The following is a 20,920-nucleotide window of genomic DNA, read 5'->3' on the forward strand; positions in this document are numbered from 1 at the left end:
TCTTTTCAAAATACCTACATGATTATTTTATTTAAATCTACTTCAGAGGAAAGTGGAACTTTATGTTCTTACTGAAATATTCAGAGGCACCAGGTTTCAGGTTGTTAGCACAATACCATGGAATTAAGAATAAAGCATACTCATGGGAATTTTGGAAAACACAATCACAGCTGTGCTGCTCTGGAGCACTCAATAGGTTAACTAATCACATACCTACAGGCTAGATTTTAAATTGAACATAAAAGCACCTGAGTAAATGAAGGGAAGTAAGGAAATACCTCTTAAAACTTTTATCTACTAAAACTGTAATTCTTTTCTAGGGGGTGGAATCTTAATCTTACTTTCTCTTATGCACAAGCCTACTATTCAGACCTTCCTTCATTTTTGACATCCCATACTGTCCACTTGCTGCTGCCCCTAGTGGCTGGCTCTCCAAAATGGCTGCCATAAGAGGCTGTGGGCTTCACTCCAACTCCCATCACCCCACTGGACCACCAGGGGCATGGAACGGGGTGCTATTTTCAGTGAGGGGGTTGGGAGGGGTTCTTGACTCATCAAGGTGGGAGGGGGAATCAGTCATGCAGGGCTTGGGTGGGGGTTTCTAGCCCTGAAGGGGGGGGGGGGATTGGGAGGAGTACAGGACATATTTTTCTTTTATCCAAGTCCTGGCTGATATTCAGCCAGGGCCCACATAACAGTCTGTAAGCGGGACCCAGCTGAATATTGGTGGGAACCCGCATAAGCTCCAGTGGCCAGCACCACTGCAATTAGCCACCGGATATTCACTGCTGGTGCCTGGACATGGCCCAGCACATTTATACAGGGCTAATTTAGCCAGTGACAGTCAGCATTAAATAAAAAAAAATCTGACCACCACCAGCTAAATATTGACTGCATAGTTATTAAAATAAGACAACTCTATCAATGCAACTGATCAATAATAATGTAGAAATTCCAAATAGCAACCAGTAATATGTTCTGTACTTATAATTATGGCTTGTAATTAAATGTAAGCCTCCCCCATACTCCTTCCCTGGGGCCTGCGGCCCCTCAAAATCAGCCATGGGTTGCAAACCTCCCTACCTCTCCCTGACTCCATTACTGGACTTGTCTAGTGGGGCAGGATGGTTGCCCACTTGCTCCCACTTCATGGTCACTGGGATCCAAAATGGCCACTGAGACCTCTAGTGGCAATATCTTATATAGAATTATACCCATATATGGAAGACTGGCCTCTAGTGGTAATATCGCGGTATTGCCGCTAGTGGATCTCAGTGACCTTGAAGTAGGAGTGAGTAGGCATTGTTCCTGCCCCACTAGACACCAAGGACCCATGGTAAGCCTGAATGAATGCACTGGAGGAGGGAGGATGATAGGAAAGATTGCAGCCCATGGCTGATTTAGAGGGGTCTTAAGCCTGGAGGGATAGGGATATGGGTGAGGCTGCCATGTGTTGGGCTTTTGTCACACATGGAGGCCTCCGGTGAGAGGGATGCTGTGTGTGTGTGTGTGGGGGGGATCTTATAATGGAGGAGGGAGCTGCTTATTTTCTGAGGAGGTCAGGTGATGTTTGGAGGGGGTCAAGGGATATTAGGGAGTGATACAAGGAGAGGCTGCTTATGTTGGGACATCAGGTGATTTCAGGGGGGTTGCTGAAGGTTCTAAAGATCCAAGTAGGCAATCTGATTATATCAGTGGCGTAGGAAGGGGGGGCGGTGGGGCGGTCCACCCCGAGTGCACGCTGCTGGGGGGGGTGTCGGCTCCGCTGGTTCCCTGCCCTCTGCCCCGGAACAGGTTACTTCCTGTTCTGGGGCAGAGAGAGCAGGGAACCAGCGGAGCCAACGCAGCTCCCAGCGACGTGCACTCGGGGGCGGATCGGCCCTCTCGCCCGCCCCTCGCTTCCTAATTCAATGTAAGTGTGCTCCGGTGGGAGGGTGCGCTCCGGAGGGAGGGGGCGCACCGAGGGGGGGGGCGCCGTGCTGCACCCGGGGGAGCGCAGCGGCAACCCGCCCCGGGTGTCAGCCGCCCTCGCTACGGCACTGGATTATATGTTTTTTTGCAAACGAAAACCTTCTTGTTTATACATTTTTTAATTGACTGTGTTATTTTTCTTGAGGGTTAGTTGACCATCATATGTAATATTCCTGGAGTTGGGCCAGTTTACTCTTTTGTGAGCCACACTGATCTTTTGTGGTAAGTGTAGGATACAGGTGTCATGCATTATTTTTATTATTATTATTATGTTAGAGGGGTTGAATAATGGCGGAGTGTGCTTAAGATAGGGAAATACTGGCATTGCGGGACCCAAAAACTCTGGATTTAGCACTGCCCCTTCTGCAGGCACTTAGTCATACTTGGGAGCAGTTCTAAATTCTGACATCTGGGATTTCCACTGCAAACATGGATTTCCTATGTGATATAAGGAATACATGGCTGTATTGTGGTCCTGCCCAGACCACTCTCTCTCCCCACCTTCCTTATGCCCCCTTGCTACTTGAATGTAGTAAACCTCCACCAGTATGAAAGGTCATTTTGAAATGGCATTTAGAGATTTGTGACTCTCCAGATTTAGATGTAATCTGCCACTTAGATATGTGAATACATCTAAAATAAGCACCTATATTATCAACAGTGTGCACTACTGACTATCCTGCTTATTTTCGAAGAAGAAGGGCGGCCATCTTCCGACACAAATCGGGAGATGGCCGGCCTTCTCCTAAGGCCAACCAAATCAATATAATCGAAAGCCGATTTTGGCCGGCTTCAACTGCTTTCCGTTGCAGGGCCAGCCAAAGTTCAAGGGGGCATGTCGGCAGTGTACCGAAGGCGGGACAGGGGCGTGGTTAAGAGATGGCCAGCCTCGGCCGATAATTGAAAAAAGAAAAACGGCCTTGACGAGCATTTGGCCGACTTTACTTGGTCCCTTTTTGTTCACAACCAAGCCTTGAAAAGGTGCCAAACTGACCAGATGACCACTGGAGGGAATCGGGGATCACCTCCCCTTAATCCCCCAGTGGTCACCAACCCCCTCTCACCCCCCAAAAAATTAAAAAACATTTTTTTGCCAGCCTCTAAGCCAGCCTCAAATGTCATACCCAGCTCCATCACAGCACTATGCAGGTCCCTGGAGCAGTTTTTAGTGGGTACTGCAGTGCACTTCAGGCAGGCGGACCCAGGCCCATCCCCCCCCTACCTGTTACACTTGTGGTGGTAAATGTGAGCCCTCCAAAACCTACCCAAAACCCACTGTACCCACATGTAGGTGCCCCCCCTTCATCCCTAAGGGCTATGGTAGTGTTGTACAGTTGTGGGGAGTGGGTTTGGGGGGGGGCTCAGCACCCAAGGTAAAGGAGCTATGCACCTGGGATCATTTTGTGAAGTCCACTGCAGTGCCCCCTAGGGTGCCCAGTTGGTGTCCTGGCATGTGAGGGGGACCAGTGCACTACAAATGCTGGCTCCTCCCACAACCAAATGGCTTGCATTTGGCCGGGTTTGAGATGGCCGCCATTAGTTTCCATTATCGGCGAAAACCAATGGTGGCCATCTCAAACGCCGACAATCTCTAAGGGCAGCCCAAATGTTGAGATTTGGCCAGCCCCGACTGTATTATCGAAACAAAAGATGGACGGCCATCTTGTTTCGATAATACTGTCGGGTACGCTGCTTAATGGGGTCATCATTAGAGATGGCCGGCCCCGTTCGATTATGCCCCTCTAAATTACCCTGAAACAAAAAAAAAATAAAGAAAAAGAAAAATATTCAAAAAAACTGAATACAATGAAAAATCCCATAAATGACAAGGAAACTAAACAAAATACATTTTTGGCCTGCACACACTTAATCCACACCTTCATACATACCACATACTTGCTCCTTACTACCTCATACTCCACACCACATATACTCATGCACATACTCCCACAAATTCCTATACATCCACAACCAAACACACATTTGTATCTCCCCCACAAAACCACAGCCATACAGCTACCCCACATACCCATAACCACACAGTTACCCCACATAGATTTAAACATCCACATGAGAGGTACAGATACAGTGGAGGAGTGGCCTAGTGGTTAGGTTGGTGGACTTTGGTCCTCGGGAACTGAGGAACTGAGTTTGATTCCCACTTCAGGCACAGGCAGCTCCTTGTGACTCTGGGCAAGTTACTTAACCCTCCATTGCCCCATGTAAGCTGCATTGAGCCTGCCATGAGTGGGAAAGTGCAGGGTACAAATGTAACAAAAATAAAATAAATAAAAATACAAACACCCTTACTTACACATCTGTGTACCCACCCAAAAATCTCATTCACCTAACACCCAGAGACAAACTCCATAGATACACAAACACACATATTCCTATCTACCCCCAATCCATCTGTTCACCTACTGCCCATACACCAATCCATATCCCCCACATGTATTCATAACAAAAATTCCGATTGCTCAAACACACTGGTCATACTCATTCCTCACACCCAATACATAAACCCACAACTCAAACATTTATGTATATACATTTCTCCTGGGTATAACACCATGCATATCCCACCCACCCATGCATACATTCATACAGATCCCCTGACACACAACTCCTACCTCCACATAGAAAATACTCTCCAACTCATGCCACCTACGTTGTCCACCAGTAACCTTCTTATATCTACACACACTTTTTCTACAATTCTAAACTGGAAAGAATTCCCAAAGCCATTTCTGTGTACATTCTACTCTTTTCTTTCTCCTGCTACTCCATCATCTAATTACAGTCTGTCTCCAATGAGTCATTCATTCTCTCAAAGTTTTCCGCTTCCATCCTCATCTTATCTTTTTGCCTCTGTTTATTTGCTTTCAATTTATAGCACTTCCACAACAGTAGCTCAGACGGGTTCACAGCCATATCAGTAACACTTCATGTGTATTCTTTCCTCTCATCCCACCTATGTTGTCTCATATTTCTTTTCATTTTGCAGCTCTTTTTCTTTGCATTCTTCTCTTTCTTCCTTGATTTCATGTATCCTTCGCCTCCAAAAATATCAGATCTCCCTGCTACCACCACCAGAAATTCATGTTGTTCTTTCTTATCCTCAGCAACCTGAAAATACTGGGCTAACAAACTGGGTAGCACAATAATAATGTGTGATTTCAATTACTTTGATATTGACTGGGTAAATGTCACATCAGTGCATGCTAGGGAGGTAAAATTCCTTATTAAAATCAACGACTGCTTTATGGAGCAGCTGGTTCAGGAACTAACAAGAGGGGGAAAAATTCTATTCCTAGTCCTTAGTGGAGTGCATGATCTGGTACAGGAGGTAATGGTGTTGGGGCCACTTGATAATAGTGATCATAATATGATCAGATTTGATATCAGCTCTGGAGTAAGTACATACAGGAAATCCTATATGTTAATGTTTAACTTTCAGAAAGGAGACTATGATAAAATGAAAAGAACAGTACAAAAAAAAGTTAGAGGACCAGCTGCAAAGTCAAAAGTTTACATAAGATGTGGATGCTGTTCTAAAATATCATCCTAGAAGCCCAGACCAGACCAGACCAGACATAATCCATGTATTAAAAAAGGAGGAAGGAAGGGCAAACAACAGCATGGTTAAAAAGTGAGGTGAAAGAAGCAATTAGAGCTAAAAGAAAATCCTTCAGAAAATGGAAGAAGAATCCAACTGAAAGTAATAGGAAATGGCATGAGAAATGGCAAGTCAAATGCAAAGTGCTGATAAGGAAGGCAAAGAAAGACTTTGAAAAGAAGATTGCATTGGAGGCAAAAACATAGAACAATTTTTTAGATACATTAGAAGCAAGAAGCTGGCAAAAAAATCAGTTGGACCGCTGGATGACCAATGGATAAAAGGGGCAATCAGAAAAGACAAGGCCATAGCAGAGAGATTAAATTAATTCTTTGCTACAGTCTTCACCAAGGAAGATATGGGAGAGATACCAGTGCCAGAAATGGTATTCAATGCTGACAAGTCAGAGAAACTGAAACAAATCTCTGTATAGCGCTGCGTACGTCTAGTAGCGCTTTAGAAATTATAAGTAGTAGTAAGTAGTAGTAGTAGTAGTAGTGGTAGTAAACATAGAAGATGTACTGGAGCAATTTGACAAACTGAAGAGTAGCTAATCACCTGGACCAGATGGTATACATCCCAGAGTACTGATAGAATTGAAAAATGAACTTGCAGAGCTATTGTTAGTAAAATCAAGCATGGTACCGGAAGCTTGGAGGGTGGCCAATGTAATGCCGATTTTTAAAACGGATTCCAGAGGTGATCCAGGAAATTATAGACCAGTGAGTCTGTCGTTGATGCCGGGGAAAATGGTAGAGACTATTATAAAGAACAAAATTACAGAGCATATATATAAGAATGGATAAATGAGACAAAACCAACATGGATTTAGTCAAGGGAAATGTTGCCTCACCAATTTACTACATTTCTTTGAAGAGGTGAATAAGCAATAGGATAAAGGTGAGTCGATTGATACGTGTATCTGAATTATCAAAAGGTGGAAGATCTCACACCAGTAGCTATCCAGGAAAAAACCTTTCTTGGCACCAGTGCAGATCCAACATGGGATCGTGTTTCAGCGGGAGAAACCCGCCTGTCTCAGGGGTCATAGAAACACTGATGAATATTGAATATCGGTATAAACATAAAATCCTGGAACAAGTGTCATATATAAATATAGATGAAAGCAGCTCACAAAATAGTGGAAGGAGAGAAAGCTTAAAAATTACACACTGAGTAACGGAGTCTCAACAGGATGAATTGTCCTTTTCATGGCAGAAAATATAATCTATATTAGGGACCAGAATCTCTCCCACTACTGTGACTTTGGTTTGGGTGGTTTTAGAAGTGTTAAAAGAGATTCATGGATGGTTTTCCTAAGGAGATACACCTACTACTACTACTACTACTATTTAGCATTTCTATAGCGCTACAAGGCGTACGCAGCGCTGCACAAACATAGAAGAAAGACAGTCCCTGCTCAAAGAGCTTACAATCTAATAGACATAAAATAAAGTAAGCAAACCCTTGCCCTTTTCCCTGCCAGGTACTGTAAATATAAATTAAAGGATGCCTTACATAGGCATCTTCAAGAAGTAGGGATGGGAAAAAAGAGTAAGAAAAAGAGATATGAATCAAGCTAAAAATAGTTACATATGCTACTTTTTTTATCTTTCTCTAAACAAAAACAGTAACATACTACTACTACTACTACTACTACTTAGCATTTCTAAAGCGCTACTAGGGTTACACAGCGCTGTACAATTTAACATAGAAGGATAGTCCCTGCTCAAAGAGCTTACAATCTAAAGGACAAGTGAACAGTCAGTCCGATAGGGGCAGTCAAATTGGGGCAGTCTGGATTTCCTGAAAGGTAAGAGTTAGGTGCCGAAAGCAGCATTGAAGAGGTGGGCTTTAAGCAGAGACTTGAAGATGGACAGGGAGGGGGCTTGGCGTAAGGGCTCAGGAAGGTTATTCCAAGCATAGGGTGAGGCGAGGCAGAATGAGCGGAGCCTGGAGTTGGCGGTGGTGGAGAAGGGTATTTATTGCATTTGTATCCCACATTTCCCACCTTTTTGCGGGTTCAGTGTGGCTTACAATATGAGATAAAAGTTGGAAATACAATTTGTTACAGATTGGTTATTGATTACATTGTGCAGAGTTATGCGAAACAATTGAGGTGTCGTTAAGGAATGGAACAATGGAATGCAAACATTGAAACTTTGGAAGGGAACAATGGGAGCTTAGAGGGCGATAAAAAGGCATGAAGACATATGGTATATGTCTTTCTGTGAGTAAAGGTACGAAAGATGTGATCGTATGGGAATGAGAGGAGGGATTTGTCCTGTGAATGGAGGTTTCGGGCGGGAACGTAAGGGGAGATGAGGGTAGAGAGGTAGTGAGGGGCAGCAGATTGAGTGCATTTGTAGGTAAGAAGGAGAAGCTTGAACTGAATGCGGTATCCGATTGGAAGCCAGTGAAGTGACCCGAAGAGAGGGGTGATATGAGTATATCGGTTCTGGCGGAATATAAGACATGCAGCAGAGTTCTGAACAGATTGAAGGGGGGATAGATGGCTAAGTGGGAGGCCGGTGAGGAGTAAGTTGCAGTAGTCAAGGCGAGAGGTAATGAGAGCGTGGACGAGAGTTCGGGTGGTGTGTTCAGAGAGGAAAGGGCGAATTTTGCTGATGTTGAAGAGGAAGAAGCGACAGGTCTTGGCTATCTGCTGGATATGCGCAGAGAAGGAGAGGGAGGAGTCGAAGATGACTCCGAGGTTGCGGGCAGATGAGATGGGGAGGATGAGGGTGTTATCAACTGAGATAGAAAGTGGAGGAAGAGGAGAAGTGGGTTTTGGTGGAAAGATGATGAGCTCGGTCTTGGACATGTTCAGTTTCAGGTGGCGGTTGGACATCCAGGCAGCAATGTCAGATAAGCAGGCCGATACCTTTGCCTGGGTCTCCGCGGTGATGTCTGGTGTGGAGAGATACAGCTGGGTGTCATCAGCATAGAGATGATACTGGAAGCCATGAGATGAGATCAGGGAGCCCAGGGAAGAGGTGTAGATTGAGAAGAGAAGGGGTCCAAGGACAGATCCCTGGGGAACACCAACAGATAGCGGGATGGGGGTGGAGGAAGATCCATGAGAGTGAACTCTGAAGGTGCGGTGGGAGAGATAGGAGGAGAACCAGAAGAGGACAGAGCCCTGGAACCCAAATGAGGACAGTGTGGCAAGAAGTAAATCATGATTGACAGTGTCAAAAGTGGCGGATAGATCGAGGAGGATGAGGATGGAGTAGTGGCCACTGGATTTGGCAAGGAACAGGTCATTACAGACTTTAGAGAGCGCTGTTTCTGTCGAGTGTAGAGGGCGAAAACCGGATTGAAGTGGATCGAGGATGGCATGAGAGGAGAGAAAATCGAGGTAACGGCTGTGAACGGCATGCTCAAGTATTTTGGAGAGGAAGGGTAGGAGGGAGATGGGGCGGTAGTTGGAGGGACAAGTAGGGTCAAGTGATGGTTTTTTGAGGAGAGGTGTGACTACAGCGTGCTTGAAGGTGTCAAGGACAGTAGCAGTGGAGAGAGAGAGGTTGAGGATATGACAGATGGAGGGGGTGACAGTATGAGAGATGGTGTTAAGTAAGTTGGTGGGGATGGGATCAGAGGAACAGGTGGTGCATTTCGAGGAGGAAAGAAGGCGAGCGGTTTCCTCCTCGGTAATACATAACATTAAAATAACATGTGTTAACAGTAGCCCCTGTTGATAACGTCCCCTCTAAATGTATCAGGGATGACATTTGTCTAAGCCTGAGTGATGATACTCTTTGCAAAATATGCTTCTTTATAAAATGGCTGCTTCTGCTGTATTTGCCACTAAATAATTTAATATTCAATCAGACCCCTCAATATTTAACCACGGTGTTTTTTTTTTAAATGTTGGTCACTATGATTAAATATATCTAGATACTGGGCAGAGCTAAATATCCAGACTCAGTACTAAATGACAGTGCTATCAGGTTAGTGGGGATATTCTAACAGCTAACTGGATGGCTAAGTAGATAACGTTAGGACAACCTTTTTGCTATCCAACTTTATCCAGCCAGTATCTAATTAGCTGACTGAATATGGCCACTAACTAGATAACCTCCAGTTCCACCCAAGCTCCACTCCTAGATGGCACTTTCCAGATTGTGAGAGGGGTGCTATCCAGTCTTTTGCAATGTGTGTCACATGTATGATTATCTCCCAGTTTGCAAGAGGTTATATGTGTGTGCCCGATTAGCTTTCAGTGAACTAGTCCATTCTCTTAAGGTTAGAGTAGAGGACTTAGAGGAGCTGAGGGAGACAGAGAGGTACATAGAGGAGACCTACAGGGACATTGTAGAGAAGTCCCACCTCCAGTCTGGCAACCCCTGTGCTGCCTTGGAGGAGAGAAGTTTCCTAAAAGGAGAGCATCACCCTGGTGAAGTAGGAAGTACTCCAGGACCTGCCCACCAGGAGATGCAGTATTCTTTCACACCCAGGATGTGTCTGTAAGAACTTCTGCCCAGACGGGAAGGCTTAGGACAGATGTTGTAGTTGGTGATTTGATCATTAGCATGTAGATAGCTGGGTGGATGGTGGAAGTGGTCACTTGCGAAGGTGGAGGACTTCACGTGTAATGTAGATAGGATTTTAAATAGTGCTGGGTAGGAGCCAGTTTTCCTAGTATGTGGGTACCAATGACATAGGAAATGTGGTGGTTTTGGAAGCCAAATTTAGGCTCATAGATAGAAAGCTGAAGTCCAGATCCTCCAGGTTAGTGTTTTCAGAAATGCTCCCCATTCCACGTGCAGGGTCTAAGAGGCAGACAGAGCTTTGAAGTCTCAATGCATGGTTAAGATGACGATGCAGGGATGAGGGATTTAGACTTGTTAGGAACTGGACAACATTCTTGGAAAGGGGAAGCCTGATCCGGAAGGATGGACTCGGCCTTAACCAGGATGGAATCAGGCTGTTGGCGCTAATTTTTAAAAAGGAGATAGAGCAGCATTTAATCTGAAATGGGGGGAAAAGCCAACAGTCACCCAGGAGCACATGGTTTGGTATGGTGTATCCTTGAAGGATACTTTTGAAATACAACATTTAGGGAACATCTTTTGTATCTTTAGGGATGTCATTAATTTTCTGAAAAGAGTATATATCAATAACAATGTGTATAAAGTGGAGAACAAAGACTTCAGTGAATATCGAAGTCACCCCTATTTGTACGGTTAAAAACTTCAGAGTTGTAGGAGGCTCTTTTTCAATCATGAGTCATATTATCAATATCTGTAAATGACAAAATACCTTCTATAGATACAGAATGAGCTGAACAAAGCCAAATGAATGTTGCCCATAGTAATATACAGTACTTATCTTGGATTTTGCCGTCAATTTGTTTTCACCATATACTGCATCCAGTGTCTCTTCTGAACTGCAAAATTCAAATCTTGCAGTTCAGAAGAGACGCTGGATGCAGTATATGGTAGAGCTAACCACAGAGGTAGAGCTCTGGGATCAGACAACAGATCAGCAGAGATAGGACAAGTTGAGCACCACAGTCTCACCCAAGACATCCAGCAGCCAGTCAAGTTGCACGTCTGCCTAGGGGTAAGAATTGCGTGAGAAGGAGAATGATGAGGACCCCTATTAAGGGAATGGGGGAGATGTAAGGTTTCCTTAGCAAACTGGCGCTGGGATTGGTCAGCTCCTCATAATTAAATCAACTTCTCATAAGAATATATTCTTATTTAATATTTATGAAATCCCCTAAGGGTAGGTTTATTGAGAATAAGGAGAGAGAAGAAATCCTGGTAAAGCACTTTAAAACACAAACAGGTTTATTCTTTCTGAGTTCATAACTGTCAGTTTGCTGCCTTAGTAGAGCTGCACAGGAATGTGGCTGTTTGAACATTGTCAAAGACAAAAGAGTGGGAATGGCCAGGGCAATGAGACAGGAAGTACTGTTCAAAACTTTATTATAGGTATCCACAAGCAATGACATAATCAGGATATAGACAACCATTCACTGATGCAAGGACTCTACATGATCCATGTTTCGACCTATGCCTTCATCAGGAATCCAGGCAAACAACCAAGAGCCAGTAACCAGCAATAAGTGAAAAAATCATAAGGTCTAAAAAACTCAGAGTGATGCTAGTGGAAGTGTGTGTGTGTGTTGGGTGGGGTTGGGGGGGAATCTATGTGTTTGCCTTGGACCCAATATAATGTTAATCCAGTCCTGGAAATAGGGCTGTTATAAAAACATAAATTTTCTAAAAGAGTGGTGTCACAGTGGGAGGATACCTGTGTATGTGACACTAAGTACATATGCATGCCGTGATTTTATGAACATCTGCAATATAAAAATGTATGCAGTGCCACTTATATGTGTATATCATACATTTTTTAAACTTGCATGCATAATAGCGGGCATTATGGAGTTTTCCTCAAATAAGAACAGTTTGACCTGGGGGGTTGGGAAGATTTGGAACTCAGAGAAGTATATAAGTCTCCCACGTCATGCATTCCTCCAAGTCCCAGGTCCCGAAGATAAGATACAGTGCACTCTATTTAAGTGTACATTGGATAAGCGCATGCTCTGTATAACTGCATGCCGTACTTTGGTCCCATTTTTGGCACCATCAATTTCTATGGGGACAAACTTCAGTTTAGCACACCACTGATATGTGCAAGATTCGCTTATATGCATGGTTTAAGACTGCTCCTCTGCAGGAAAGACTCCACATAAGCGCACGCACGAAATATGGAAGCCGATTGGCACGTGGCAAAGGGGCGGTAAATTTGAAATCTCGTTGGTTAACTGCCACAGGCAGAATAAGCAAAAGAAAGTTGTTAGAGTGTATACTGGAGGAGTCGTCGTCGTCGCGCAACTGTAAGACTTTAACACTGGCTGAACGAATAGAAGTTCTTAAAAAATTAGAAAACAATTAAAGTCAAGCATCTATTGCTAAAGAATATGGTGTCATTCCCAGTCAAATTTCACGTATCTTGAAGCAGAAAGATCAGCTTCTGGAAGACTGGCAAAACAATACAAATCCACACAGGAAATGAAAATGGGCAGGAAAAGCTGAGGTTGTAGAAGATGCTCTTCGGTGGTTTTCTCAAGTCAGGAGCAGACAGTGTCCTGTCAGTGGTCCACTGCTTATGGAGAAAGCTAATCAGCTAGCTAAAAGTCTTGGACTAACTGAATTCAAAGCCACTGTTGGGATGGTTGGAAAGATGGAAGGAGAGGAACAACATAAAATTCAAGAAACAGCATGGTGAAAAACAAGACGCTGATGACTTTGGTGCTGAAAATTGGGTTGTTTCAGTTCTTCCTACTGTCAGCATTCATTGTCTAGGTATGGGCCCTGGTCCAGTCCGTAGAGGCAGTGGGTTCTCAATAATGCACAATCCACATGGGTTTGGATAGAAAGTATATTATATTTGTATATGTATAGGCTCACAGCACTTAGTACAGATAAATATTGCAATGCTGTATCTGAGTGTGTGTTTAGATGGAAATCAGTGAGAGAAAGCTAAAGATGGGGGTGTGCAGAGAAAGAAAGAAAAGAGAGAGAGCTTTGGGGTAGGGCTGAAGGAGAAGAGGGGAGCAGAGTCGGGTGCTCTGGGACTCAAGATGGAGGTATGCAGAGAAAGAGAGAAGAAGACCAGTGCAGAGCCATATACTCTGACTTATATATTCCTGACAGGAACAGAGAGGGATCAAATAACTTCTTTCCTTCCCAGCCTTTTGTTATCAGCTCTTTCCTTTCCAAACTCCAGTTTGATTTCCTGATGTAAGGAAGGTGAGCATTTTCACAGGTTTTAGTCTTTGAAGTCCCTAGTTTTGGAGCCTCTCTATCTAGCTTTCATTATTCTCAGAGAGCCCTGCTCCCAGATGTCCAGAGAGGACAAAGGTATGTTAATTAGAGGTACTTGCGAAAACAAAGGGCTAGCAGGCAGCTGGGCAACATTTGGTCCATCTGCCATCCTCAGGGCTTCCTGAGGGAGGGGGGAGTTATCAGAAGCTGGTTTCATATTAATCTAAGTATGTCCAGCAATCCTGACATCCAGCAATCCTTACATCTACCATCTTGAACGAGTTTGCACATTGTGACATTTTCAATGCTGACAAAAACGGTCTCTACTGGCGAGCGATTCCTGATGGAACACTTGCATTCAAACAAGCCGAAACTACAGAAAGTAAAACGTCGAAGGACTGACTGATGATCCTCCTTTGCTGCAATATGGATGGGAGTGAGAAGTTGGAACCACTCGCCATTGGAAAGAGCAAACAGCCCCATTGCTTCAAGAATGTTAAGCGACTTCCTGTGTCATACGAGGCTAATGCAAATTCATGGATGACTAGGGAAATTTGGAAGCAGCAGCTAAAGAAGTTAGACACTAGAATGCGGGCACAACAGCGTCAGATTTTGTTGCTTTGTGATAATTGTGCTGCACACAGTGATGATGTCAGGCTGTCTAACGTCACGGTGGTCTTCCTGCCATCAAACACTACCTCTCTGATCCAATATATGGATCAGGGCATAATAGCCAATTTCAAAAAACATTATCGGGCTCTTGTGCTACGTTGTATGATGAGCGATATGGATGACCAGACTGGCAAGGATAAACGTGCTGTTGAACTGGCTCGTAATCTATCAGTGTTGGATTCCCTACATATGCAGAAAGAAGCCTGGAATCATGTTACACAGGCAACCATTGTGAACTGCTACAAGCGGGCAAGCTTTGTTAAGGATGTGGAGAGGGACAAAACAGATGCAGCTGTTGTAAACGCGTCAGATGAATAGGCTATTGACATTCCAGCCGGTGTTACTGAAGAGGAGTTTCATCACTACGTGGCTGTTGATTACGATCTACAAACAGCTGACAACAGCACTGATGTCGAGATATGCACCTACATGCAGGCAACGGCTGATGATGAAACAGATGATGAAATGTGCAGCGAGGCACATGATGACGAAATTCAACAACCTCCTGTCACTTTTGCAAGGGCGCTGGAGAGTCTCAACACCGTGCGAGCCTATCTAGAGGCCACTGGATGTCAGTGCTATGACAGTTTTTACCATCTGGCAGACATAGTCTATGGAACTCACAGACACAATAGTGTACAGAGGACTATCACTGATTACTTCAAGTAAGCCTAACGTCAGTTAACGGAGACTGTATAACGTCAGTTAACAGAGACTGTATACTGTACGTATAATAAACAGTACTGTACATATGTTTATCAGATGTCAAGCTTCTTTGGGTCACAACGGTTAAGTGCACGCTCCAGTTAACTGCATGTATTTTTTTGGTCCCAGACCCTTGCACTTAAGCGGATTACACTGTAGTTGTGGACACTGCTCCCTTTAAGCTTAGCAGGAGTCCTCCACCTATTGTCCTGCCAGTAGGGGGTATTGTTTCACTATCACATTTCTAATAGTGAGGACAGACCAGCTCTGCAGGACTCAGGGAACCTGCCTGTTCCTTGTGATTCAAAGCACAATATTGAAACATCACCTCCCACTGGCAGAAATGAGGTTGGAGGACTCTTTCTCAGCTTAGAGTGAACAGTAGTTGTGGACAGTGAGAGTGCATGACAATGAGCAGGTATGAATGCTGATAAGTAAAATTTCTGTAGTATAAAATATAAGGGTATTGTTATCTTAACACATGGAATAAACACACTGTGAAGGACTGCCCAGAACAGAACTCATTTCTGTATTGACAGAACTTTGTATTCTAAAATATAGACATATAAGTAGCACCTTAGCTAAAATCACTACTTATACCTACATACCGGTTTGCTTGTATGAGTCCCCTATTTATATGTGAAAATGGTGCACAAGATTTCTAAAATGTACTCATAAGCTAGCAATGTGGGCAGAAAATAATGCCAGTTCCCTCTGGCTCTTGAAGCTGCAAACATAAATCAGAATGAAACAAGCAAGCCATAATCTGTATTTCAGACCCTAGAGAAAGAAAGAGAAACAACTGCCCTTCAATGTATGTTTCCCACAGTGCAATGCATCAAAGACTTCAACAGCATTAAAAGATATCAGACATGATGACACCATTGAAAGAACAACCCTTGATTCAGTTAATGCATTATTATGTGTTGCAGCAAGCTTCGGCTCAATATAAACCTGTATGCAGTATTCTCTTTCCATCACACCTAGAAGTATAATTTTGCATTCTTTTAACTTTACTACAGATTTCTTTCAACAGATCAAGATATAAAAGCTTCCATTGGCAACCAGTAAGAATATCTGAGTCTATAGTTTCCTAAAATACAATTTTGAATTCATATAATATCTAGAATTTTTGAATTATTACACATGTCCTTATACATGGGAAGGAGAATTATCAGAAGCCATTCATGCAGATAAATGCCTTTATACTTGGGTCAAAATAATTGAAAACTGCCTATACTCTGTAAACGAACGTGTATACAGAAACTTAAAGTTCACCTATTTTTTCTTAGGTCAGAAGTAGCAATGCTGGGGGAATATGTAGGTCAGGGTTCTAATTTCAGATCTATATTTGCTCTATTCAAAAAAAAAAAAGAGAGAGAGGCACAATTTACCTGTGGGTATTTCTTCTTGGATAATTTTCAAAGAGAAGGAATGTGCATCCTTTGTCTTTAAAACTGATGAGGCCTTCAGATAAAAGTACCTATTTCCTTAAATGGAAGACTAACTTTAATATGAGACTACGGCTAAGGGTCATCACTGCTGTTTTGAACCCAGAGTCAGATAGGTGGGAGCAGTAGAGAACTGACTCTTCCCATAAGACTACCAGGGATCACTTCTGGGATGTCCTGGGGGCATCTAGGGGTCTGGGGGGGGGGGGGGCAGGATTGGAGGATACCCCTCCAAACATACCTTTGTCAGGAAAAAGAAAACAAAACTACATGCATATTTGTGCAACTGGGGGACACAACTCCTCCGTCTGGTTTAGAAGATCTATGAGTTCAGTAGCCTCAGCCACTTTATACATTTCTGTGTCATCGATGGCAGCTCTGAACATGTCTTCTGCCAGATCTGTGGCATTTTCAGTCACGGCTATGTTCTTTTCACAATCTAGATCTTCTGCTAGTGAGACATTGACTTCTTGAGAATCAAACAGCATTTGCCTACATGGCAGTTCATTCAGCAAGGACTCTGTCATTTCCTGGCCCAGCAATGTGTTCTCCTGTTCTATTTCAGCCATACAGTGCACGTTCTGGTCATTAATGATGTTTTTTGATTCTGTCAGATCAATTACCGATAGGTAGCCCTCGGCCTCATTGTCGAGACCTTTAAGATAAAGACTGAGCCGTTGCACTCTCTTAAACAATAAGGGGTACCTACTTTGATTTTGTTTGCAATCTAATATAATAATTTGCTCCTCCAACATTCCAATCTGTCTCACTGGGATCGTAACCACCTGTTGACGTCACTCCTCCAACGTTCTCCATCCCCCCTCCCTCCCAGTTCCATGGGACCCTGGAACTGGGAGGGAGGGAGGGAGGGAGGGAGGGGGGCACTGGAACTTGGAGGGAGGTGGAGGGGGCAGGGGAGAGATGCTGCACATGGATGGATGGAGGGGGCAGGGCACAGAGGACGTTGCCTGCATATGGATGAATGCAGGGGAACTCAGAGGCAGGGAGGGGACGACCCTGGAACTCGGAGGCAGGGAGGGAGGGAGGGGACGACCCTGGAACTCAGATGAAGGGAGGAAGGGAGGGGGGACCCTGGAGCTGGGAGGGAGGGGGGGACCCTGACATACACTCTCATGCTCACACACACATTCTCTCTCTCACAGACACACTCGCTCCCAGTCTCACTCTCTATCACACACACACACTCGCACATTCACTCTCTCTCTCTCTTACACAGTCACTCTCACACACAATCTCTCAAACATACACACTCCGAGGAAAACCTTGCTAGCGCCCGTTTCATTTGTGTCAGCAATGGGCCTTTTTTACTAGTCTCATATAATTCTTTGATGAATGGGATATAAATTGTAACATCATCAGTTTATATGAATGCTGAAACCTCATTTGATTCTAGCAAAGGGCCTAAATGGATCATCATAATATTAAACAAAATAGGTGATAGAGGAGAACCCTTTGGCACTCCACTACATGAAACCCATGATGATGAGATAATACCCAGTTGCTTAACTTGGTAAGAACTGGATTTTTAAAATCCAGAGAACCTTTCCACAGATTCCATAATAGTCAAGTATTTTTAAAAGGATGTCATGATCTACAGTATCAAATGCATCAGACATGTTGAATTGGAGAATTAAACCTTTGTTGCCTAAACTTAATTCTCGTCTAAGATTGGCTACTAATATAGTAAGAACAAGGCTCACTAAAGTATCCTATACGTGTTGGGAGAAAGCCAACACATTCTACAGGCATTGAGCCAGGACTATTGGAATTTCCCTTGCCAGCTGGAGTGACGCAGTGACTGAAACAACACCTTAATATTATTTATGGAACTATGGCTCATGGTCAGGGTGACCATTCAGCATGACACAAGTGGGACAGTATTGTGGCTTCTCAAGTCATAACATCTGAAACAAAGTTGTTATTATAATCATTTGGGTTCCATGCGTCAACAGCAAGGCCAAGATTCACGTCACTAAACCAGCTGCAGAAGCCCATGCAGCTGCAGCAGGGCAAAAAAAGAAAAAAAAAACAGGAACTACAGGGATAGAGAAGAAAACAAAACTGAAGCAGCTGAGAACAAGCTCAGAGACTTGGCAGAAATGCCCAAGCCTGCCCTGGGCTGGCCCCTACTGGGCCAATCAGGAAACAGGAACTAAGAAGACCAGAATTACAAGACCCAACTAGGAATATCTCCTCCTGAAAGACAGGCACTTTCCAATCCAAGGGTCACTGGTTCAAGATTGGCTCCAACTATTAGCAACATTGAGGAAAAGAAACTGAAATTTAAGGATGCTGGAAAGAAAGCTGACATTTCTTTCCATCTTTTCAGGTTAGAAACCGTATGAAACTACATTTCCCATGTTATTTCAAATGAATGCACATCCCTATTGTCAGGTGTAGAAGCTGCGTGAATCCAATAATAGAAATGCTGGGCTTCCCTTCCTTTGCACTATACAGTAAATATCATTATTCTGACACTTGCAAATGTCTTTTTCATCACTTGAAAACAGATTGAATAGCAGATGATTATCTCCTTTTATAACAGAGTACATTTGGCAAAAGCCTCTACTCAGCTGCTATTTGAGAAAATAGACCCAAACCTCTAGGGGTGAATCAACCCCCTCGCCTTTACAAGCTCATAATGGCTAGGTGGCAATAAACCCACGCTACAGGAGATAATCAAGTCCCAATCTCACGGGATACAACCTCTGACACTGTTCTAAATATGATTGCTTGAGGAATAAAGATGAATGGTGAGAGAGCAGCTTAATGAATTTCTAAACTAATAACTTATCAGCAATGCTTACAATTGATACAGAGTATTTCTCTTTGCCTTGCAGTCTAGAAATACTGTGCAATGCAGACTCCAGCTTTACTTACCTATTGCTCTATAGCAGATTAATGAGCTCATTTAGTGCTGCTGAGCCGTGCTATAAATTTTGGCCTCAAAAAGATAAAATTGGGTTTGTTTAAAGGAACTGTCTTTAGAAGAAAATGGATAGTGCTTTAAATGTCTCTTTGATCCATATGATTCATTTTAGCAGAGTTTATCATTATACATTCAGATGATGTTTCTTCTGCATGCACTTACAAAGGTGCTCTGTAATAATTTAGCATTACAGCAGTGAAGGAATGTTTTAAGTTCCACTGCCAGTGCTAATACAGCCGTGAATGTCAATTGAAAAATGCAGGGCTGGATTCAGCCAAATTCAGTACTTAGGCAACCACTTATCAGTAAAATATATACAACAAAAGAAATGCAATGTGAAGAGGGTGTATATCTAGAAAGTCTTTTGGATGGATTTTCCATAGGAATAGGCCTGTGAAAAAAATCTGTTAGGATCAGTTTACACCTCATTCAGATTGTTTATTTCCATTAAAGTCAATGCAGGAAACAAATGAATCCTGCTTTAGACTAAATGGAAATCAGGAGCAGCAGAAGTAACAGCATCCCAAAACACCTCTCCAGAATTATGAACATACCATGGGCCCGGGTCAGGGGGTACCATTTTCAGGGGTGTCTGGGTCAGGGTTGCCTTGGCTACTGGTGCCCTGACTCAGGGATGACATTTTTATTTGTTAACTTACCATTAAAGCAATAAGAAGTTAAAAATGAATGATAACAAATGTTTTGGATCCCGTATCCACTTGTTTTGTTTGAAACAGAGCATATAGAAAATGACTCATTCGTCATGTTTTTCCCATTTATTTCAAAACAAATGCACATGCCTAGGTTTTAGGAAAAGTGTATTTTCTGAATTGCACCATAGCTTACTAGTCTCATTTCAGTATGGATGAGCATTGCTATCACTTTTCTGTTATGTTTCTGTCCCAGAGATACTATGTACATTTGGGACAGGGACAAAATAATTATAAATGCAATCTTTTTAATCAATTTGCAATAATGCTTGCGTGCATTCAATTTTTTAAAGGCTTTTCTATTCAGGAAAGGGTTTACACGCAAGAAAGGGTTTTATGAAATTCTGGCACCTCATACACACGTAATAAACACATGCAAAGAAATTGCATGCCTACTTTTATGTGACCTGAGTTCCCAGATGTACAGTATGAGAGGAGCAGAGGTAGGGTAGTGATGTATGTGAATATTTTATAAAATACTCATTTTGGAGCAGGTATAAATATATGCGTTGCCATTTATGTGCTATTTGGGCTAGATCTGAGAGATTTTATGAGAGACTGTGAAGAAACTGTGTGTTTTAAGCCTGTAAAAATATTTTCCTGTATTAAGTATGTCTGAAGTATATTTCTACTGTTTGGACAGCAGATGGTGCATGTTTATGCTTAAATCTGTTTCAGAGGACTGACTTTCCTTTCTTTTAGATGGCACACAGATAATAGGAAGTGGCTGTAGTGATATAACTTGACTGTTCTGGGCTCTGATTGACATGGAGTTTGAAATTACCCAGCAGATGCTAGCTGTTGCTTCAGTTTCAGCCTGGGAGAAGGACAGAGAAATCTCTTTGCTGAAGATCTGTGAACAGATAAATGTCCTGATCTCAGGTACTTTCTAGGAAGCATGCAAGTGTTTAGTTAGTGTTATAATTGATCCATAGTTCAGTTACCTGTTATTGTTTGCCAATTGCACTATTTTGTCCCACTGTTCAATATTTTTAAAGAGAATAAACATAATTGTTTATTCACCTTGTTTGTCTGGACTGATAAAGAATCCTTGAGGT

Source organism: Microcaecilia unicolor, chromosome 1, assembly GCF_901765095.1.
Source record: "Microcaecilia unicolor chromosome 1, aMicUni1.1, whole genome shotgun sequence".
NCBI classification, from domain to species: domain Eukaryota; kingdom Metazoa; phylum Chordata; class Amphibia; order Gymnophiona; family Siphonopidae; genus Microcaecilia; species Microcaecilia unicolor.